Source organism: Protomyctophum bolini, assembly GCF_963924005.1.
Source record: "Protomyctophum bolini genome assembly, chromosome: 14".
NCBI lineage: Eukaryota > Metazoa > Chordata > Actinopteri > Myctophiformes > Myctophidae > Protomyctophum > Protomyctophum bolini.
The window spans coordinates 40,194,985-40,219,417 of NC_137875.1; the positions used below are offsets into that span (position 1 = coordinate 40,194,985).

At 40.8% G+C, this 24,433-nt stretch overlaps 1 protein-coding gene across 2 annotated transcripts in view; it reads right to left on the bottom strand.

The window, feature by feature from the left end:
• Nucleotides 1-22,116: 22,116 nt before the first annotated feature.
• LOC308328511 (endothelial PAS domain-containing protein 1-like) overlaps nucleotides 22,117-24,433 on the bottom strand; it is a 17,954-nt gene continuing 15,637 nt past the window's right edge. The window contains exons 11-12 of one of the 2 annotated variants that reach the window (XR_013965304.1): nucleotides 22,475-24,433; nucleotides 22,117-22,403 (exon numbers count right to left, since the gene is read on the bottom strand). The exon at nucleotides 22,475-24,433 is cut by the window's right edge and continues 540 nt beyond it. The gene's annotated coding sequence lies outside the window, so the exon portion shown is untranslated. The other variant, XM_080782379.1, reaches the window with a different exon arrangement.

Below are 24,433 nucleotides of genomic sequence, written 5' to 3' on the forward strand. Positions count from 1 at the left end.
GAATGTGTTTTTGGTTGAAATGCTGAATTTAAAATTGAGTACCAGAAGCGAGCCACATATCATCGCGTTCGTCTTATCGATAGCTACGCGTGGACGCGACTAACTTTTATTTCTGACCTTTGTGGGAGGAGCTATCGCACTTTAAAGGCTACCTAGACCTATGTCCTACGTTACGTCCTACGCTGTAGAGACCTACGTCCTATGCTTCAGAGACCTACGTCCTACGTTTTAGAGACCTACGTCCTACGTTTTAGAGATCTACGTACCACGCTGTAGAGACGTACGTCCTACACTGTAGAGACGTACGTCCTACGCTTTAGAGACCTATGTCCTACGCTACGTCCTGCGTTTTAGAGATCTACGTCCTACGCTGTAGAGACGTACGTCCCACGCTGTAGAGACCTACGTCCTACGCTACGCCCTATGTTTCAGAGACCTACGTCCGTCCTACGTTACGTCCTACGCTTTAGAGACCTACGTCCTACGCTACGTCCTACGTTTTAGAGATCTACGTCCTACGCTGTAGAGACGTACGTCCTACGCTGTAGATACGTACGTCCTACGCTGTACAGACCTACGTCCTGCGTTACCTCCCACGCTGTAGAGACCTACGTCCTACGCTGTAGAGACCTACGTCCCACGCTACGTCCTATGTTTTAGAGACCTACGTCCTACGCTGTAGAGACCTACGTCCCACGCTACGTCCTATGTTTTAGAGACCCACGTCTGTCCTACGTTACGTCCTACGCTGTAGAGACCTACGTCCTACGCTTTAGAGACCTACGTCCTACACTGTAGAGACGTACGTCCTACGCTTTAGAGACCTATGTCCTACGCTACGTCCTGCGTTTTAGAGACCTACGTCCTACGTTACGTCACACGCTGTAGAGACCTACGTCCTACGTTTTAGAGACCTACGTCCTACGTTACGTCACACGCTGTAGAGACCTACGTCCTACGTTTTAGAGACCTACGTCCTACGTTACGTCCTACGCTTTAGAGACCTACGTCTTACGTTTTAGAGACCTATGTCCTACGTTACGTCCTACGCTGTAGAGACCTACGTCTTACGTTTTAGAGACCTACGTCCTACGCTTTAGAGACCTACGTCTTACGTTTTAGAGACCTATGTCCTACGTTACGTCCTACGCTGTAGAGACCTACGTCCTACGCTTTAGAGACCTACGTCCTACGCTACGTCCTACGTTTTAGAGATCTACGTCCTACGCTGTAGAGACGTACGTCCTACGCTGTAGAGACGTACGTCCTACACTGTAGAGACGTACGTCCTACGCTTTAGAGACCTATGTCCTACGCTACGTCCTGCGTTTTAGAGACCTACGTCCTACGTTACGTCACACGCTGTAGAGACCTACGTCCTACGTTTTAGAGACCTACGTCCTACGTTACGTCCTACGCTGTAGAGACCTACGTCCTACATTTTAGAGACCTACGTCCTACGTTACGTCCTACGCTTTAGAGACCTACGTCTTACGTTTTAGAGACCTATGTCCTACGTTACGTCCTACGCTGTAGAGACCTACGTCCTACGTTTTAGAGACCTACGTCCTACGTTACGTCCTACGCTTTAGAGACCTACGTCCTACGTTTTAGAGACCTATGTCCTACGTTACGTCCTACGCTGTAGAGACCTACGTCGTACGCTGTGGAGACCTACGTCCTACGCTGTAGAGAGGTACGTCCTACACTGTAGAGACGTACGTCCTACGCTTTAGAGACCTATGTCCTACGCTACGTCCTGCGTTTTAGAGACCTACGTCCTACGTTACGTCACACGCTGTAGAGACCTACGTCCTACGTTTTAGAGACCTACGTCCTACGTTACGTCCTATGCTTTAGAGACCTACGTCTTACGTTTTAGAGACCTATGTCCTACGTTACGTCCTACGCTGTAGAGACCTACGTCCTACATTTTAGAGACCTACGTCCTACGTTACGTCCTACGCTTTAGAGACCTACGTCTTACGTTTTAGAGACCTATGTCCTACGTTACGTCCTACGCTGTAGAGACCTACGTCCTACGTTTTAGAGACCTACGTCCTACGTTACGTCCTACGCTTTAGAGACCTACGTCCTACGTTTTAGAGACCTATGTCCTACGTTACGTCCTACGCTGTAGAGACCTACGTCGTACGCTGTGGAGACCTACGTCCTACGCTGTAGAGACCTACGTCCTACGCTACATCCTACGTTTTAGAGACCTACGTCCTACGTTACGTCACACGCTGTAGAGACCTACGTCCTACGTTTTAGAGACCTACGTCCTACGCTTTAGAGACCTACGTCCTACGCTACGTCCTACGTTTTAGAGACCTACGTCCTACGTTACGTCACACGCTGTAGAGACCTACATTTTAGAGACCTACGTCCTACGTTACGTCCTACGCTGTAGAGACCTACGTCCTACGTTTTGGAGACCTACGTCCTACGTTACGTCCTACGCTGTAGAGACCTACGTCCTACGCTTTAGAGACCTACGTCCTACGCTACGTCCTACATTTTAGAGACCTACGTCTGTCCTACGTTACGTCCTATGCTGTAGAGACCTACGTCTTACGTTTTAGAGACCTATGTCCTACGTTACGTCCTAGGCTTTAGAGACCTACGTCTTACGTTTTAGAGACCTATGTCCTACGTTACGTCCTACGCTGTAGAGACCTACGTCCTATGCTTCAGAGACCTACGTCCTACGTTTTAGAGACCTACGTCCTACGTTACGTCCTACGCTTTAGAGACCTACGTCCTAGGTTACGTCCTAAGCTTTAGAGACCTACGTCCTACGCTGTAGAGTCCTATGTCCTATGCTTGATTGTTTGTGGGTGTGGCTTGTTTGTGGGTGTGACTTTGTTGTTTGTGGGTGTGGTTTGTTTGTGGGTGTGGCTTGATTGTTTGTGGGTGTGGCTTGATTGTTTGTGGGTGTGGCTTGTTTGTGGGTGTGGTTTGTTTGTTTGTGGGTGTGGTTTGTTTGTGGGTGTGGCTTGATTGTTTGTGGGTGTGGTTTGTTTGTTTGTGGGCGTGTCTTGATTGTGGGCGTAGCATGTTTGTTTGTGGGAGTGGCTTTTTTGTGGGTGTGGCTTGATTGTTTGTGGGCGTGACTTGTTTGTTTGTGGGAGTGGCTTTGTTGTTTGTGGGTGTGGCTTGATTGTTTGTGGGAGTGGCTTGTTTGTGGGTGTGGCTTGATTGTTTGTGGGTGTGGCTTGATTGTTTGTGGGCGTGACTTGTTTGTTTGTGGGAGTGGCTTTGTTGTTTGTGGGTGTGGCTTGATTGTTTGTGGGTGTGGCTTGATTGTTTGTGGGCGTGGCTTGTTTGTTTGTGGGCGTAGCATGTTTGTTTGTGGGAGTGGCTTGTTTGTGGGTGTGGCTTGATTGTTTGTGGGTGTGGCTTGATTGTTTGTGGGTGTGACTTGTTTGTGGGAATGGCTTTGTTGTTTGTGGGTGTGGCTTGTTTGTTTGTGGGCGTAGCATGTTTGTTTGTGGGAGTGGCTTGTTTGTGGGTGTGGCTTGATTGTTTGTGGGTGTGGCTTGATTGTTTGTGGGCGTGACTTGTTTGTTTGTGGGAGTGGCTTTGTTGTTTGTGGGTGTGGCTTGATTGTTTGTGGGTGTGGCTTGTTTGTTTGTGGGCGTAGCATGTTTGTTTGTGGGAGTGGCTTGTTTGTGGGTGTGGCTTGATTGTTTGTGGGTGTGGCTTGTTTGTTTGTGGGCGTAGCATGTTTGTTTGTGGGAGTGGCTTGTTTGTGGGTGTGGCTTGATTGTTTGTGGGTGTGGCTTGATTGTTTGTGGGTGTGACTTGTTTGTGGGAGTGGCTTTGTTGTTTGTGGGTGTGGTTTGTTTGTTTGTGGGCGTGTCTTGATTGTGGGCGTAGCATGTTTGTTTGTGGGAGTGGCTTGTTTGTGGGTGTGGCTTGATTGTTTGTGGGTGTGGCTTGATTGTTTGTGGGTGTGACTTGTTTGTTTGTGGGAGTGGCTTTGTTGTTTGTGGGTGTGGCTTGATTGTTTGTGGGTGTGGCTTGATTGTTTGTGGGCGTATCTTGATTGTTTGTGGGTGTGGCTTGATTGTTTGTGGGTGTGGCTTGATTGTTTGTGGGCGTGTCTTGATTGTTTGTGGGTGTGGCTTGTTTGTTTGTGGGAGTGGCTTTGTTGTTTGTGGGTGTGGCTTGATTGTTTGTGGGTGTAGCTTGATTGTTTGTGGGCGTGTCTTGATTGTTTGTGGGTGTGGCTTGATTGTTTGTGGGTGTGGCTTGTTTGTTTGTGGGCGTAGCATGTTTGTTTGTGGGAGTGGCTTGTTTGTGGGTGTGGCTTGATTGTTTGTGGGTGTGGCTTGATTGTTTGTGGGCGTGACTTGTTTGTTTGTGGGAGTGGCTTTGTTGTTTGTGGGTGTGGCTTGATTGTTTGTGGGTGTGGCTTGTTTGTTTGTGGGCGTAGCATGTTTGTTTGTGGGAGTGGCTTGTTTGTGGGTGTGGCTTGATTGTTTGTGGGTGTGGCTTGTTTGTTTGTGGGCGTAGCATGTTTTTTTGTGGGAGTGGCTTGTTTGTGGGTGTGGCTTGATTGATTGTGGGTGTGGCTTGATTGTTTGTGGGTGTGACTTGTTTGTGGGAGTGGCTTTGTTGTTTGTGGGTGTGGTTTGTTTGTTTGTGGGCGTGTCTTGATTATGGGCGTAGCATGTTTGTTTGTGGGAGTGGCTTGTTTGTGGGTGTGGCTTGATTGTTTGTGGGTGTGGCTTGATTGTTTGTGGGTGTGACTTGTTTGTTTGTGGGAGTGGCTTTGTTGTTTGTGGGTGTGGCTTGTTTGTTTGTGGGCGTAGCATGTTTGTTTGTGGGAGTGGCTTGTTTGTGGGTGTGGCTTGATTGTTTGTGGGTGGGTGTGGCTTGATTGTTTGTGGGTGTGACTTGTTTGTTTGTGGGAGTGGCTTTGTTGTTTGTGGGTGTGGCTTGATTGTTTGTGGGTGTGGCTTGATTGTTTGTGGGCGTATCTTGATTGTTTGTGGGTGTGGCTTGATTGTTTGTGGGTGTTTCTTGATTGTTTGTGGGCGTGTCTTGATTGTTTGTGGGTGTGGCTTGTTTGTTTGTGGGAGTGGCTTTGTTGTTTGTGGGTGTGGCTTGATTGTTTGTGGGTGTGGCTTGATTGTTTGTGGGTGTGACTTGTTTGTGGGAGTGGCTTTGTTGTTTGTGGGTGTGGTTTGTTTGTTTGTGGGCGTGTCTTGATTGTGGGCGTAGCATGTTTGTTTGTGGGAGTGGCTTGTTTGTGGGTGTGGCTTGATTGTTTGTGGGTGGGTGTGGCTTGATTGTTTGTGGGTGTGACTTGTTTGTTTGTGGGAGTGGCTTTGTTGTTTGTGGGTGTGGCTTGATTGTTTGTGGGTGTGGCTTGATTGTTTGTGGGCGTATCTTGATTGTTTGTGGGTGTGGCTTGATTGTTTGTGGGTGTGGCTTGATTGTTTGTGGGCGTGTCTTGATTGTTTGTGGGTGTGGCTTGTTTGTTTGTGGGAGTGGCTTTGTTGTTTGTGGGTGTGGCTTGATTGTTTGTGGGTGTAGCTTGATTGTTTGTGGGCGTGTCTTGATTGTTTGTGGGTGTGGCTTGATTGTTTGTGGGTGTGGCTTGTTTGTTTGTGGGCGTAGCATGTTTGTTTGTGGGAGTGGCTTGTTTGTGGGTGTGGCTTGATTGTTTGTGGGTGTGGCTTGATTGTTTGTGGGCGTGACTTGTTTGTTTGTGGGAGTGGCTTTGTTGTTTGTGGGTGTGGCTTGATTGTTTGTGGGTGTGGCTTGTTTGTTTGTGGGCGTAGCATGTGTGTTTGTGGGAGTGGCTTGTTTGTGGGTGTGGCTTGATTGTTTGTGGGTGTGGCTTGTTTGTTTGTGGGCGTAGCATGTTTGTTTGTGGGAGTGGCTTGTTTGTGGGTGTGGCTTGATTGTTTGTGGGTGTGGCTTGATTGTTTGTGGGTGTGACTTGTTTGTTGGAGTGGCTTTGTTGTTTGTGGGTGTGGTTTGTTTGTGGGCGTGTCTTGATTGTGGGCGTAGCATGTTTGTTTGTGGGAGTGGCTTGTTTGTGGGTGTGGCTTGATTGTTTGTGGGTGTGGCTTGATTGTTTGTGGGTGTGACTTGTTTGTGGGAGTGGCTTTGTTGTTTGTGGGTGTGGCTTGATTGTTTGTGGGTGTAGCTTGATTGTTTGTGGGCGTGTCTTGTTTGTTTGTGGGAGTGGCTTGTTTGTGGGTGTGGCTTGATTGTTTGTGGGTGTGGCTTGATTGTTTGTGGGTGTGACTTGTTTGTTTGTGGGAGTGGCTTTGTTGTTTGTGGGTGTGGCTTGATTGTTTGTGGGTGTAGCTTGATTGTTTGTGGGTGTGGCTTGTTTGTTTGTGGGCGTAGCATGTTTGTTTGTGGGAGTGGCTTGTTTGTGGGTGTGGCTTGATTGTTTGTGGGTGTGGCTTGATTGTTTGTGGGTGTGGCTTGATTGTTTGTGGGCGTGACTTGTTTGTTTGTGGGAGTGGCTTTGTTGTTTGTGGGTGTGGCTTGATTGTTTGTGGGTGTAGCTTGATTGTTTGTGGGTGTGTCTTGATTGTTTGTGGGTGTGGCTTGATTGTTTGTGGGTGTGGCTTGTTTGTTTGTGGGCGTAGCATGTTTGTTTGTGGGAGTGGCTTGTTTGTGGGTGTGACTTGTTTGTTTGTGGGAGTGGCTTTGTTGTTTGTGGGTGTGGCTTAATTGTTTGTGGGTGTGGCTTGTTTGTTTGTGGGCGTAGCATGTTTGTTTGTGGGAGTGGCTTGTTTGTGGGTGTGGCTTGATTGTTTGTGGGTGTGGCTTGATTGTTTGTGGGTGTGACTTGTTTGTGGGAGTGGCTTTGTTGTTTGTGGGTGTGGCTTGTTTGTTTGTGGGCGTAGCATGTTTGTTTGTGGGAGTGGCTTGTTTGTGGGTGTGGCTTGTTTGTTTGTGGGCGTAGCATGTTTGTTTGTGGGAGTGGCTTGTTTGTGGGTGTGGCTTGATTGTTTGTGGGTGTGGCTTGATTGTTTGTGGGTGTGACTTGTTTGTGGGAGTGGCTTTGTTGTTTGTGGGTGTGGTTTGTTTGTTTGTGGGCGTGTCTTGATTGTGGGCGTAGCATGTTTGTTTGTGGGAGTGGCTTGTTTGTGGGTGTGGCTTGATTGTTTGTGGGTGTGGCTTGATTGTTTGTGGGTGTGACTTGTTTGTGGGAGTGGCTTTGTTGTTTGTGGGTGTGGCTTGATTGTTTGTGGGTGTAGCTTGATTGTTTGTGGGCGTGTCTTGTTTGTTTGTGGGAGTGGCTTGTTTGTGGGTGTGGCTTGATTGTTTGTGGGTGTGGCTTGATTGTTTGTGGGTGTGACTTGTTTGTTTGTGGGAGTGGCTTTGTTGTTTGTGGGTGTGGCTTGATTGTTTGTGGGTGTAGCTTGATTGTTTGTGGGCGTGTCTTGTTTGTTTGTGGGAGTGGCTTGTTTGTGGGTGTGGCTTGATTGTTTGTGGGTGTGGCTTGATTGTTTGTGGGTGTGACTTGTTTGTTTGTGGGAGTGGCTTTGTTGTTTGTGGGTGTGGCTTGATTGTTTGTGGGTGTAGCTTGATTGTTTGTGGGCGTGACTTGTTTGTTTGTGGGAGTGGCTTTGTTGTTTGTGGGTGTGGCTTGATTGTTTGTGGGTGTAGCTTGATTGTTTGTGGGTGTGGCTTGATTGTTTGTGGGTGTGGCTTGTTTGTTTGTGGGCGTAGCATGTTTGTTTGTGGGTGTGGCTTGTTTGTTTGTGGGCGTGTCTTGATTGTGGGTGTGGCTTGTTTGTTTGTGGGCGTAGCATGTTTGTTTGTGGGAGTGGCTTGTTTGTGGGTGTGGCTTGTCTGTTTGTGGGTGTAGCTTGATTGTTTGTGGGCGTGTCTTGATTGTTTGTGGGTGTGGCTTGATTGTTTGTGGGTGTGGCTTGATTGTTTGTGGGTGTGACTTGATTGTTTGTGGGTGTGACTTGTTTGTGGGAGTGGCTTTGTTGTTTGTGGGTGAAGCTTGATTGTTTGTGGGTGTAGCTTGATTGTTTGTGGGCGTGTCTTGATTGTTTGTGGGTGTGGCTTGATTGTTTGTGGGTGTGGCTTGTTTGTTTGTGGGCGTAGCATGTTTGTTTGTGAGAGTGGCTTGTTTGTGGGTGTGGCTTGATTGTTTGTGGGTGTGGCTTGATTGTTTGTGGGCGTGACTTGTTTGTTTATGGGAGTGGCTTTGTTGTTTGTGGGTGTGGCTTAATTGTTTGTGGGTGTGGCTCTATTGTTTGCCCACAAACAAACAATCCACAAACAAGCCACACCCACAAACAAGCCACCCCCACAAACAATCAAGCCACACCCACAAACAAGCCACACCCACAATCAAGACACGCCCACAAACAAACAAACCACACCCACAAACAAACAAGCCACACCCACCCACAAACAAACAAGCCACACCCACAAACAATCAAGACACGCCCACAAACAATCAAGCTACACCCACAAACAATCAAGCCACACCCACAAACAACAAAGCCACTCCCACAAACAAGTCACACCCACAAACAATCAAGCCACGCCCACAAACAAACAAGCCACACCCACAAACAATAAAGCCACTCCCACAAACAATCAAGACACGCCCACAAACAAACAAGCCACACCCACAAACAATCAAGCCACTCCCACAAACAATAAAGCCACACCCACAAACAGACAAGCCACACCCACAAACAAGCCACTCCCACAAACAAGTCACACCCACAAACAATCAAGCCACACCCACAAACAATCAAGCCACACCCACAAACAATAAAGCCACTCCCACAAACAATCAAGACACGCCCACAAACAAACAAGCCACACCCACAAACAATCAAGCCACTCCCACAAACAATAAAGCCACACCCACAAACAGACAAGCCACACCCACAAACAAGCCACTCCCACAAACAAGTCACACCCACAAACAATCAAGCCACACCCACAAACAATCAAGCCACACCCACAAACAACAAAGCCACTCCCACAAACAAGTCACACCCACAAACAATCAAGCCACACCCACAAACAATCAAGACACGCCCACAAACAATCAAGCTACACCCACAAACAATCAAGCCACACCCACAAACAATCAAGCCACACCCACAAACAACAAAGCCACTCCCACAAACAAACAAGTCACGCCCACAAACAATCAAGCCACACCCACAAACAATCAAGCCACACCCACAAACAAGCCACTCCCACAAACAAACATGCAACGCCCACAAACAAGCCACTCCCACAAACAAACATGCCACACCCACAAACAAGCCACTCCCACAAACAAACATGCTACGCCCACAAACAAACAAGCCACACCCACAATCAAACAAGCCACACCCACAAACAAGCCACTCCCACAAACAAACATGCTACGCCCACAAACAAACAAGCCACACCCACAATCAAGACACGCCCACAAACAATCAAGACACGCCCACAAACAATCAAGCTACACCCACAAACAAGCAAGCCACACCCACAAACAACAAAGCCACTCCCACAAACAAGTCACACCCACAAACAATCAAGCCACACCCACAAACAATCAAGCCAACCCACAAACAAGCCACTCCCACAAACAAACATGCTACGCCCACAAACAATTAAGCCACACCCACAAACAACAAAGCCACTCCCACAAACAAACAAGTCACGCCCACAAACAATCAAGCCACACCCACAAACAACAAAGCCACTCCCACAAACAAGTCACACCCACAAACAATCAAGCCACACCCACAAACAATCAAGCCACACCCACAAACAAGCCACTCCCACAAACAAACATGCTACGCCCACAAACAAACAAGCCACACCCACAAACAATAAAGCCACTCCCACAAACAATCAAGACACGCCCACAAACAAACAAGCCACACCCACAAACAATCAAGCCACTCCCACAAACAATAAAGCCACACCCACAAACAGACAAGCCACACCCACAAACAAGCCACTCCCACAAACAAACATGCTACGCCCACAAACAAACAAGCCACACCCACAATCAAGACACGCCCACAAACAAACAAGCCACACCCACAAACAATAAAGCCACTCCCACAAACAACAAAGCCACTCCCACAAACAAGTCACACCCACAAACAATCAAGCCACACCCACAAACAATCAAGCCACACCCACAAACAATAAAGCCACTCCCACAAACAAACAAGACACGCCCACAAACAATCAAGCCACACCCACAAACAACAAAGCCACTCCCACAAACAAGTCACACCCACAAACAATCAAGCCACACCCACAAACAATCAAGACACGCCCACAAACAATCAAGCTACACCCACAAACAAGCCACACCCACAAACAATCAAGCCACACCCACAAACAATAAAGCCACTCCCACAAACAATAAAGCCACTCCCACAAACAAACAAGACACGCCCACAAACAATCAAGCCACACCCACAAACAATAAAGCCACTCCCACAAACAATAAAGCCACTCCCACAAACAAACAAGACACGCCCACAAACAATCAAGCCACACCCACAAACAACAAAGCCACTCCCACAAACAAGTCACACCCACAAACAATCAAGCCACACCCACAAACAATCAAGCCACACCCACAAACAATCAAGACACGCCCACAAACAATCAAGCTACACCCACAAACAATCAAGCCACACCCACAAACAATCAAGCCACACCCACAAACAATCAAGACACGCCCACAAACAATCAAGCTACACCCACAAACAATCAAGCCACACCCACAAACAACAAAGCCACTCCCACAAACAAGTCACACCCACAAACAATCAAGCCACACCCACAAACAATCAAGCCACACCCACAAACAACAAAGCCACTCCCACAAACAAACAAGTCACGCCCACAAACAATCAAGCCACACCCACAAACAATCAAGCCACACCCACAAACAAGCCACTCCCACAAACAAACATGCTACGCCCACAAACAAACAAGCCACACCCACAAACAATCAAGCCACATCCACAAACAATCAAGACACGCCCACAAACAATCAAGCTACACCCACAAACAATCAAGCCACACCCACAAACAACAAAGCCACTCCCACAAACAAACAAGTCACGCCCACAAACAATCAAGCCACACCCACAAACAATCAAGCCACACCCACAAACAAGCCACTCCCACAAACAAACATGCTACGCCCACAAACAAGCCACTCCCACAAACAAACATGCTACGCCCACAAACAAACAAGCCACACCCACAATCAAACAAGCCACACCCACAAACAAGCCACTCCCACAAACAAACATGCTACGCCCACAAACAAACAAGCCACACCCACAATCAAGACACGCCCACAAACAAACAAACCACACCCACAAACAAACAAGCCACACCCACCCACAAACAAACCACACCCACAAACAAACAAGCCACACCCACAAACAAACAAGCCACACCCACAATCAAACAAGCCACACCCACAAACAAGCCACTCCCACAAACAAACATGCTACGCCCACAAACAAACAAGCCACACCCACAATCAAGACACGCCCACAAACAAACAAACCACACCCACAAACAAACAAGCCACACCCACCCACAAACAAACCACACCCACAAACAAACAAGCCACACCCACAAACAATCAAGCCACACCCACAAACAATCAAGCCACACCCACAAACAAACAAGCCACACCCACAAACAATCAAGCCACACCCACAAACAAAACACGCCCACAAACAATCAAGCCACACCCACAAACAAACAAGCCACGCCCACAAACAAACAAGCCACACCCACAAACAATAAAGCCACACCCACAATTCATTTATTCATTCATTTATTCTTTCATTATTTATTTATTCTTTCATTATTTATTTATTCTTTCATTTATTTATTTATTCTTTCATTATTTATTTATTCATTTATTCATTTATTCATTTATTCATTTATTCATTTATTTATTATTTATTCATTCATTATTTATTTATTCATTCATTAATTTATTAATTTATTTATTCTTTTTTTTTTTCATTCATCATTTATTTATTTATTCATTTTTTATTCATTTATTCATTTATTCATTCATTTATTCATTTATTCATTCATTTATTCATTTATTCATTTATTCATTTAGTCTTTCATTATTCATTTATTCATTTATTCATTTATTATTTCATTATTTCATTATTTCATTATTTATTCATTTATTCATTCATTTATTCATTTATTTATTCATTTATTCATTTATTCATTTATTATTTCATTATTCATTTATTCATTTATTCATTTATTATTTCATTATTTCATTATTTCATAATTTATTCATTTATTGATTTATTGATTTATTGATTTATTCATTTATTCTTTCATTATTCATTTATTTATTTATTCTTTCATTATTCATTCATTCATTCATTCATTCATTCATTCATTCATTCATTCTTTCATTCATTCATTCATTCATTCATTCTTTCATTCTTTATTTATTCATTTATTCATTCATTCATTCATTCATTCATTCATTCATTCATTCATTTATTCATTTATTCCTTCATTTATTCATTTATTTATTCATTTATTCATTTATTCATTTATTCATTTATTATTTCATTATTTCATTATTTCATGATTTATTCATTTATTCATTTATTCATTTATTCATTTATTCATTTATTCATTTATTCTTTCATTATTCATTTATTCATTTATTATTTCATTATTTCATTATTTCATTATTTATTCATTTATTCATTTATTCATTTATTCATTTATTCTTTCATTATTCATTTATTTATTTATTCTTTCATTCATTCATTCATTCATTCATTCATTCTTTCATTCTTTATTTATTCATTTATTCATTTATTCATTTATTCATTCATTCATTCATTCATTCATTCATTCATTTATTCATTTATTTATTATTTATTATTTATTCATTCATTCATTCATTCATTATTTATTCATTCATTCATTTATTCATTTATTTATTCATTTATTATTTCATTATTTATTTATTCTTTCATTATTTATTCATTAATTAATTTATTTATTATTTATTTATTTATTTATTCATTCATTATTTATTCATTCATTCATTTATTCATTTATTTATTCATTTATTCTTTCATTATTTATTTATTCTTTCATTATTTATTCATTTATTTATTATTTATTTATTTATTTATTTATTTATTATTTATTTATTTATTTATTTATTATTTATTTATTTATTTATTTATTTATTTATTTATTTATTTATTTATTTATTTATTTATTTATTTATTTATTTATTCATTTATTCATTCATTCATTCATTATTTATTCATTCATTAATTTATTCATTTATTTATTCATTTATTCTTTCATTATTTATTTATTCTTTCATTATTCATTCATTCATTCATTCATTCATTCATTCATTCATTCATTCATTCATTCATTCATTCATTCATTCATTCATTCATTCATTCATTCATTCTTTATTTATTTATTTATTTATTTATTTATTTATTTATTTATTTATTTATTTATTTATTTATTTATTTATTTATTTATTTATTTATTTATTTATTCATTCATTCATTCATTCATTCATTCATTCATTCATTCATTTATTATTTATTCATTCATTCTTTCATTCTTTATTCATTCATTCATTCATTCATTCATTCATTCATTCATTCATTCATTCATTCATTCATTCATTCATTCATTTATTTATTTATTTATTTATTTATTTATTTATTTATTTATTTATTTATTTATTTATTCATTCATTCATTCATTCATTCATTCATTCATTCATTCATTCATTCATTCATTCATTTATTTATTATTTATTCATTCATTCTTTCATTCTTTATTCATTTATTCATTTATTCATTCATTCATTCATTCATTCATTCATTCATTCATTCATTCATTCATTTATTCATTTATTTATTATTTATTATTTATTCATTCATTCATTCATTATTTATTCATTCATTCATTTATTCATTTATTTATTCATTTATTATTTCATTATTTATTTATTCTTTCATTATTTATTCATTAATTTATTTATTAATTAATTTATTATTTATTTATTTATTTATTCATTCATTATTTATTCATTCATTAATTTATTCATTTATTTATTCATTTATTCTTTCATTATTTATTTATTCTTTCATTATTTATTCATTTATTTATTATTTATTTATTTATTTATTATTTATTCATTCATTCATTCATTCATTCATTCATTCATTCATTCATTCATTCATTCATTCATTCATTCATTCATTCATTTATTTATTTATTTATTTATTTATTTATTTATTTATTTATTCATTCATTCATTCATTCATTCATTCATTCATTCATTCATTATTTATTCATTCATTAATTTATTCATTTATTCATTCATTTATTCTTTCATTCTTTCATTCTTTATTCATTTATTCATTCATTCATTCATTCATTCATTCATTCATTCATTTATTTATTTATTTATTTATTTATTTATTTATTTATTATTTTTTTCGGACCTGAGACGGCCGAGAGGCCGCGGACCCCCGCGGACCCCCACCCGGGCACGAGACCCCCGGACCCACCCACTGAGCAAGCATATGGTACACACATCACTCACTCACTCACTCGCTCGCTCGCTCGCTCGCTCGCACGCACGCACGCGCTGATATTGCCAGCTGCAATTGAGTGGTTCAAGACACAAAACATAATGTACTGTCTATAGTACAAACATCCTATAATATTTTACATTTGACATGAAATGCATTCAGATGTATTTTTACAATGGTTTCTAACAGTATTCTTTTTAACATGTGATTGTATAGTGGTCACACATCACACGTGCACGCACGCACGCACGCACAGATAGTGTGCATAACAGATAGTCAGGGGAGACATGCATGCAAATTTTACCCAGGATAACTTGAAGCATCAGATACTTGTTTACAGCCAAGCCCTGTTCATAGAACATTTCATGGTAGTGGTTCAATGCCTTGTCCAAGGACACTGGTAATTTTAAGTGTCGGACGGCTGATTCGAACTGGCGACCTCCCGGTATCAAGACGGCTCCGCCACCAGGTATATAGTTAATCTGCATACCAGCACCCTCTGGTGGTGCACAGAAAATACATGTTACATGGTACATTCCAGCTGAGCCGGAGAAGAGAGACTGGAGCAGCAGCGTCAGTGATTTACAGGAAAACAATGGATGGATGGATTTTATTTCGGTTTTGCGGTCTTCTTCAGAGTTCTAGAGAGAATGTAAAATCTATTCTACTGATGTCCTCAGTCCGCGGTCTCGTGATCTTGACTCCGGCTGCGTACCCGGGCACATTGGATCTCAAGTCCAACACGCTATCCATTGGACAAACGAGAATACGAAATGCATGAGATTTTTGGTAAGTTTCTTTTTCATTCTTTGCAACGGGGATATATTCTCAAACTACACTCAGGAAGGAAGGGTTTATTGTTACCATGTATTTTTAAAGAGTACAGGACTCTTTTTTTCATCCTAGTTATTTATTCAATGTAATAATCCCTGACTACGGGACGTCATGTTTTACTTTAGCTTTGGAGCAACACAGATCCTGCAGCAGAAACTGAGGTGGGTAAAATACATTGTCTTGACCACACAAACGCTGATAAAGACGTGTTAATGTCTTGGGGATTTGGTAGTGGATTTGTTTTTAGATCCATCAGGGATTGTGTAGCTACTGTGATGACCGTCACTGACACTGTACATGGGGCTCGCAGCTGAACCCTGCGTAGCAACCAGCCAGCAAACAAAATAATAACTCACTGTACTGTACACAAGACCCGGTTGTTGAAAATAGCTGATCAACAATTCGTAGTGGCTTTAGCTGTTATAGCTGCTATTTAAAATATGGGGGTCCCCGGACCCCTCACTGCAGGAGGCTATGTTGTTATCATAGGTCAATCAGTAAACACTCAAGTTGGTACTGTACTGTATTGATAGTATCCTACTCCCATCATGGCGTAGTATTCATATTTTAATCCATCTGGAATGTTAACATTGTGCAAAACTGTGTTCAATGAATTGCCTAACCGTTATTGCTACTCCTAGAGCATGTTGACATGCATGTTGACATAATAGTGTAACCCAGCCAATACATATTTGAGACTGGACCAGGTTACAAAATAGCAAATAGTTTATTCAGTACAAAAATATTTAACAGATATAAAATGTATAAAAGTGTTGAACTAGAAATGGGGAGAATGGTTTACCAAACAAAAATACAAATCATAACAAATCAAATAACCAAGGGAAAGGAACAGCGCTTATTCCTCAATCATGGATCTACAAAAACAAAGCACACTAGTTGTTCAACTATGCAATCAAAACAAAGCACAAGGAATAATCAAAACATTACATCATAAGAGACAATACACTTGCAGGGCAAATACAACACAATATATATATATTAACCCTTTTGTTCAGCTTTGCACACATATCGTATAATACTCACATTGATCCATTTTACATGCCTTACACATTACTGGGGAGGCCACTCCCCAAACAATTCAGGACCGGTAAACATCCACATAACGGCACCAAAAGTGCCACTGCAGTCCTCCTGACAATATACAAACATAATCATTGTAGACCATACAAGAAAGCAGTAAAAGCAAAGATTCAATACATCCAGCAAACAGGCTTACCAATTGACAGGTTGGCACTCAACATCCCCCTCTCGACAACATGCTACCAGCAATGTTGTGAGGGAGGCCCCACAGATTTCAGACCTGTTGTCTGCCTGAAGGCTTTAAACACTCTGGTCACTTGTGTCATTTTACCTCTGCCTCCTACAATAGCATCTCTGTGTTATAATTAATGGGCTTGGTTGGATAAATACTGTACATGTATTAGACAAATGTACAAGAGTAAAACAAAATAATTCACATTCAAAGACATGGTGTTGCAAAGCAAAAAAAGCGCTGGTAGTACAGTACTATCCGAGCTTCTGCCTGGATATAGGGTTCGAAGCCCTACAGCACTGTGACCTGCTGACTGCCTCACCTTAGTTGTATGTTTACATTAAATATGAAATGCAACATTTCACAGATGCTGTGTTCACATTAGCACACTTGAAACCCAAATATATTGTCATACAACAGTAAAATCATTTGTGTGATATTGAAATGCAATTTTAATTGTCATATCAATATTTACAAAACATTAACTATGAGAGTGTACAAATGGAACCATTTGGTTCCATTCTTCAGAATCACCATAAACTACAAAGAAAAGGGGAAATTACAAAATAAAAAGTCTGACCTTATGATCAGTGACACAAATTCTTCCACCAATTCCAAAAAGCTATTTTTCTTCCATCTTTCAAAAATAGCAGACCTGCAAGCGCATAGCGCGCCACTCAGCCTTTTACTGGGGACCCCCTGGGAATCCCCCAAGGGCCCCCGGGGGTCCACGGACAGTTTTTTGAGAAGCACTGGCATGCATTCTAAGCATTCATGCTCAGTTATCTTTTAGAAATGTCATTTTCAATGTGAAAACAGTCGACTGTAGTTCATTGCTGTCTATATAGTTCAAAAAGAGCTGCATTACCTACGTTTACTGGGGACCCCCTGGGAATCCCCCAAGGGCCCCGGGGGGCCGACAGACGCCTAATTGAGAAGCACTGGCATGCATTCTAAGCATTTATGCACAGTTATCTTTTAGAAATGTCATTTTCAATGTGAAAACAGTCGACTGTAGTTCATTGCTGTCTATATAATTCAAAAAGAGCTGCATTACCTACGTTTACTGGGGACCCCCTGGGAATCCCCCAAGGGCCCCGGGGGGCCGACAGACGCCTAATTGAGAAGCACTGGCATGCATTCTAAGCATTTATGCACAGTTATCTTTTAGAAATGTCATTTTCAATGTGAAAACAGTCGACTGTAGTTCATTGCTGTCTATATAATTCAAAAAGAGCTGCATTACCTACGTTTACTGGGGACCCCCTGGGAATCCCCCAAGGGCCCCGGGGGGCCGACAGACGCCTAATTGAGAAGCACTGGCATGCATTCTAAGCATTTATGCACAGTTATCTTTTAGAAATGTCATTTTCAATGTGAAAACAGTCGACTGTAGTTCATTGCTGTCTATATAATTCAAAAAGAGCTGCATTACCTACGTTTACTGGGGACCCCCTGGGAATCCCCCAAGGGCCCCGGGGGGCCGACAGACGCCTAATTGAGAAGCACTGGCATGCATTCTAAGCATTTATGCACAGTTATCTTTTAGAAATGTCATTTTCAATGTGAAAACAGTCGACTGTAGTTCATTGCTGTCTATATACTTCAAAAAGAGCTGCATTATACCTACGTTTACTGGGGACCCCCTGGGAATCCCCCAAGGGCCCCGGGGGGCCGACAGACGCCTAATTGAGAAGCACTGGCATGCATTCTAAGCATTTATGCACAGTTATCTTTTAGAAATGTCATTTTCAATGTGAAAACAGTCGACTGTAGTTCATTGCTGTCTATATACTTCAAAAAGAGCTGCATTATACCTACGTTTACTGGGGACCCCCTGGGAATCCCCCAAGGGCCCCGGGGGGCCGACAGACGCCTAATTGAGAAGCACTGGCATGCATTCTAAGCATTTATGCACAGTTATCTTTTAGAAATGTCATTTTCAATGTGAAAAGACTAGTTCACTGCTGTCTATATAACCCATTCTGAACGGGAACCCATTTTGGTGTTGGCATCATGTTAATGCTTTAGTGTGTGTGTGTGTGTGTGTGTGTGTGTGTGTGTGTGTGTGTGTGTGTGTGTGTGTGTGTGTGTGTGCGTGCGTGCGTGCGTGCGTGCGTGCGTGCGTGCGTGCGTGCGTGCGTGCGTGCGTGCGTCCCGCAGTGTGCACCGATCCTGTTTTCTCTGTGATTTACATAGCCTATACGTTTATAGCTATGTGTGTGTAGCTGCCTGTTCAAACGTGTCCATTATATTTTACTTGCAAATCCATGGGTAGCTTTGCACAATTCAAGCAGCCATAAAATATTCGCATTAATTTTGGGGCATAAACCAACATGATATACAACTTTATTTTATTTTAATCATAGTCAATAATAATGTGATAAGAAAATTCAGTACATGTATCATGACAACTTTCATAAAAATGCCACAGACGAAAAATGATAGATTCAGGACAACGAGGCCTTTTCGTGGAGGGGTCAGAATGAAATTTGGACTTACACTGTTTTTCGTCTGTGGTGCTTATTGTGAGATGGATTTCTTATTACTCTATAGTCTGATCTACTTGCTGAACTCTCTCTCTCTCTCTCTCTCTCTCTCTCTCTCTCTCTCTCTCTCTCTCTCTCTCTCTCTCTCTCTCTCTCTCTCTCTCTCTCTCTCTCTCTCCCTCTCTCTCTCTCTCTCTCTCTCTCTCTTCATCCAGCCTGGCTGACATGGGAAACTACTATAGAATGTTTTCTTTCAGTGAGATGATGTGAGCTGTACTGGGGCCAGTTTCTATCAGTTCTGACCTTCTGGCCACAGTGGCCAGTGTCCTGGGATTGGACCGGAAGATAAACAAACTGACCCCAGACCAGTTCATTATAGACAAGAGACGTTTTGAGACCTATACACCAAGTCCCACAGGACGGACGGATGGTCAGACGGGGTGGACAGATATTTGGACAGAGGGACAGGCGGGTCAACACACAGGAAGAGATTGGAGACACAGTTTTCCACTTTAGGGCCCCTGAGTCCTGTCTCTTAGTGGATCACAGTACTTCGTATATAGCCTGCCCTATAGTCAGTTTGATGAAACCATCAATTTGATGCAGAATCGACTGACCATTATCAATTAAAACATATATGTTTTGTAATTTAAGATCAGTTTAGTGATACCAGTAAGACGCGCAAACGCGGGAAGCGAACGCAGCTCGTACATATTTGGTTTTTTTTAAAGATTTATTTTTAAGTTAAGTTTTTAACTTAGCCATAACCATATTATAAGGAAAGGAGTCCCCAAAGCAGCTATACGTCCAAATATGGAGTGTGTTGCATAAATCACAAACAAATCACTCAGCTCCATATATGGGCACAAAGGGGGGACACACGCACGCACGGACAGACATGATCTGCTAGGTCTCATAGTAAGTGCTCACTGCGTTCGCAATCACTGCGTTCGCAATACATATATATCTTTTCTGTGATGCCCTAAAAGAGCACCTGCCACAGGGGTGGACTGTTTTCTGTGAACTAGAGGTTTGGCCGTACCCGTTGTACTCATCTGTGTCCCTTTTTTGCCCATATCTGGAGATCACTAATGTCATCAGTATATGCCCATAATATATTTTGCCCATCATCTTGTTGCTATACGTTTAGAAATTACTATTAGCTGTGAAAATGCAGAAACCTTGTATCTCCATATTGGAACTATTTTGTTTGTAATGGTAATATTGATATTTTTGATATTGTAACGACATAATATAATAGCCTAGAGAAACAAATCTTGGTGTTTTATCATGAACATTAGTGAGGACCAATTATATGAAGAGATGTTGAAAAGTGGTGAAGTGGTCCTTTAAAGGACAACTTTAGTTTTTTCAACCAAGGTTCATGTTTTAGGTTGTTATTAGAGAAAGTAAAAGGTGAGTGCTAAACTTTTTTCATTTGCTGCTTTCTTTAGTTTTAGGGATTTTAGCTGTTTTTGACAGGGGGGGGGGGGGCATTCGAACATGGGGCTAAATATGTATTTTTTTACAATATTATGGCAATTTCTTTTTTTATTATTTACTATAGTCATAATAGACCCCAGGAAATTACATCCGGTCAAATGTACATATTTTCAACTGTTTACTTTTTTCAGTGGATAAATATATATATTTGCCAAGCGAAAGATTATGATGATGTGTAAATCACTTTGGTTTCAGTTGCTGATTCATATAAACAATACAAATAGTTGTAACCTCATGAACTTCTATAAGCATATAACATTTCTTATCAACAAATAATAAATAACATTGGATTTTCTATTTTGTATGCTTTCAATTAAATAATTTTCGATGAAACATATCAGGGCCATGTTCAACATGTTCACAGCCACCAGGGAAACTGTGGCTCATTGTCTGTCTGTCTATCTGTCTGTCTGTCTGTCTGTATATATTTTTTAAAGATATGTTTATTGATTTTTCTTTACAACATAGTAATTTCAAAGCAATTATTGACATATATTTCCCCCCACATCCGCATGGCTCTGTCTGTCTGTCTGTCTGATGACAATAAATAAATAAATGGGATAGAAATTATACAACCTTTCATGTTATTTCCTCTTGTTTAGATATTCTTGGCCCAGGGGATAATTAAAAAAGGAAACCTCTCACATCCCCCTGACTGTCATCTGAGTTAAAAGAACACTGAGGAGGTTCCTGTGTAGGGGTTCAATGCTATAGGTGACATGCAACTGAATCTCTTTCTAATTCAATGACTTGACTTGCATTCTTGTTACAATTAATGATAATGGACTTTATTTATAAAGCGCTTTTCAAAACAGCGTTACAAAGTGCTTTACAATAGCATGATAAAATACAGTCAGGGAAAAAAAACATCTACAGTAAATGAGCATAACAAAGGGATTGGAATACGATCCTATTATGGACATATTCCAACTGTAAAATCTTGTTTCCACTTTGGCCAGCACAGACTGAAGGTTACACAGCTGTCATCTCATCCTTACTTATAGGACAAATAATGTCTACGTTCTTTTGGGGGGATTTCAAAACAGCAATTCGAGTTTAGTGCAATCTATAATAAATATCTCCAACCGAAATGTTGTCAAGGAACAGCAACATTATCAACATTGCAGAAGCATTGAGCCAGCAGTAGAAATCTCAAATTGTATCATAAAGCCGTTTACAACAATAATTACGCTTTACTATGTTTTATAACTTGCTTTTCTTGCTGCTAAACCAATAAACTAGGATCCACATGAAACCAACGTTGGTTTCATATGGATTCATTGCTACTATTGCATATAAGCTGTAAAACGGGTATTTGTAATTAAAAGTTAGATAAACGTTTAGATACGATTTAGATAAAAAAGGATGCTTTATGACACAATGACACAAATGTCTTTTATATAGTTCCGGTTTTATTCTTTAATAAGGTCCCCAGAGTTACAGAAATCATCTACAGATATCAGGGAATGGACTGTGCACTTGAAGGCCTTTCTTCAAGGTGCAAGTCAGTACTGCAGGTTTACATCAGTTAGAAACCAACTTTAACCCATTCTGACCTGAGATCAGATTCATACGAGGTTTCCACTGGACACACACTGGATCTGATTGACCCATTCTGACCTGAGATCAGATTCTAAAAATGTCAGTCGTTCTTCGATTTTTCAAAAATAGCAGACCTACAAGCTCGTATCGCGCCACTCGGTGGCGCGATATGAGCTTGTAGATCTGCTATTTTTCAATAGCTAAAGCATAACATGATGCTAACACCAAAATGGGTGCCAGGTCAGAATGGGTTAAAGAAACATAGTGTTAATGAGCGTGGATCTGAGAAATGTAATACAAGTCGTCTCTAAAACAGATTACAGTTACATGGTCTATGAAGCACAGATGCTTTATATGCTACTGAAAAGTAATGATTAATGCTGTGGCAACCTTGGCCTCAATATTCAAAATGCTACATAAAAAAAACAAGTTGCAACTTTGAAATTGTATATATTCATCTTTAATCTGTCTTACTTTCTCTTCTTTTTTTTTTTACTGGCCTTGCCAACAGTCATTAGAAACATAAAACTGTGGAATATATCAAAATGCCACAACACTGAAAAACAACACAAAAAAAGAGAAACCCTCAAGAAAAATCGGCATCCGTCTGCAATCTACATGGGGTAGATATAGGACAAAGTACCAGGAAACATAACACTAAAAACAACCATCTTTGACATTATAGTTCTCTCCTTTAAATACATAACGTATTATATATATCATAAGTTCTATGATTTACACATTTAAAGTGGTCACCGCACAAGACAAACGCCACAAAAAAAAGGAGAAAAAAAAGGAGTGAGACTGAGATGAAAGAGAGAATAATAAGAGAAGAAAAAGATGGAAAAAAAAAGTCATCATAGCTTAGATGGTTAAATTTGACTAATTTTCACTTTCAATACGTTTCATTCATCAACAGGCTGCCATACAAGATCACCAGCTCTTTGGAGAGCAGGGGTCAAATTCTGTGTGTTACAGGAATATTCTGTTTCAACAACTTATAAAATACCTTGAATGTAATTGTGTCTCGTGTGTGAACCAAAGAAAAGATGTCCATACCCTGATTGATTACGCTCCAGTACACCTGCTGTATTTCTACATCCCAAATAGTCATTGCAACTCTTCCTCTGTTGCTTCTCCATAATAATGTGACTTGTGCATTAAGTGCAGGCCTTAAATCCATAATTATGCGTACATGCATGTAGCACGATTCTATACTGTCTGTTCAAACGAGAGAGAGAGAGAGAGAGAGAGAGAGAGAGAGAGAATACAGGTTTAAGAAATGGAAAGAAAACATAGTTGAAGGGGCACACAAGTTAACTAGAAACAAAACAGCTTTACAATATCAAGCTTACAGTAGGTTATATAGGCTAGTATTTGTTTATTAGCATGTCTATGACATAGGTACAAAACTGTGAGAAACCGAGAGAGAAAGAGAGATGAAGAGAGTTAGACATGATGTATAGTGTGTACAGCAACACTGACATTATGGTGTCCCATTGATGTGGTTAAACAACACGGGGAGATTCAATAACAGCACAAAAACACAAAGGATTTCAATTCAATAATGGAAAACATAGACTCGTGATAACTATAATGTGTATAATTTATGAAGATAAAGTTGACCCAAAGAGACCAAAAGTGAAGCTAACTAACGCTACAGTGAAAGACAGAGGGCTGGCGTGCTGAAAAATGGGCACTATATGCATGACACTCCTGATGGCTCATTTGATAATGTGAGCGGGTGTGTAATTGTGGATAGTGATAATAGTTATACAGATATTATAGATTCAGGCTCTGTGTGTGTGTGTGTTGAGGTTGCTAAAACATAGGCTGGTGTGGAAGGTCAAATAGTGTAGGTTTGTGTGCAGGTAGCATGGGTGTCATACTGTAGGCTACTTTTATTAACCCCCTTAGGTTGTTAGATAGGGTTAATATAGTTTTAAAGATCGGGTCTTATATGGGCTATATATACAGGGGCTTTATAGGGATGCTGGCTTGGTTGGCTAATGGCTATATCTGGTGTGCGTTTTGTTGTAACGGATATAGTTGTCCTGACTGCAAACCAAAACCAATCCGAAGGAAATGGGACCCGATCAGCTATATCCTTGTACGAGTGACACTGAGTCGTATGGCATGTATATCGCCTATAATATAAAATGATGTAAGTA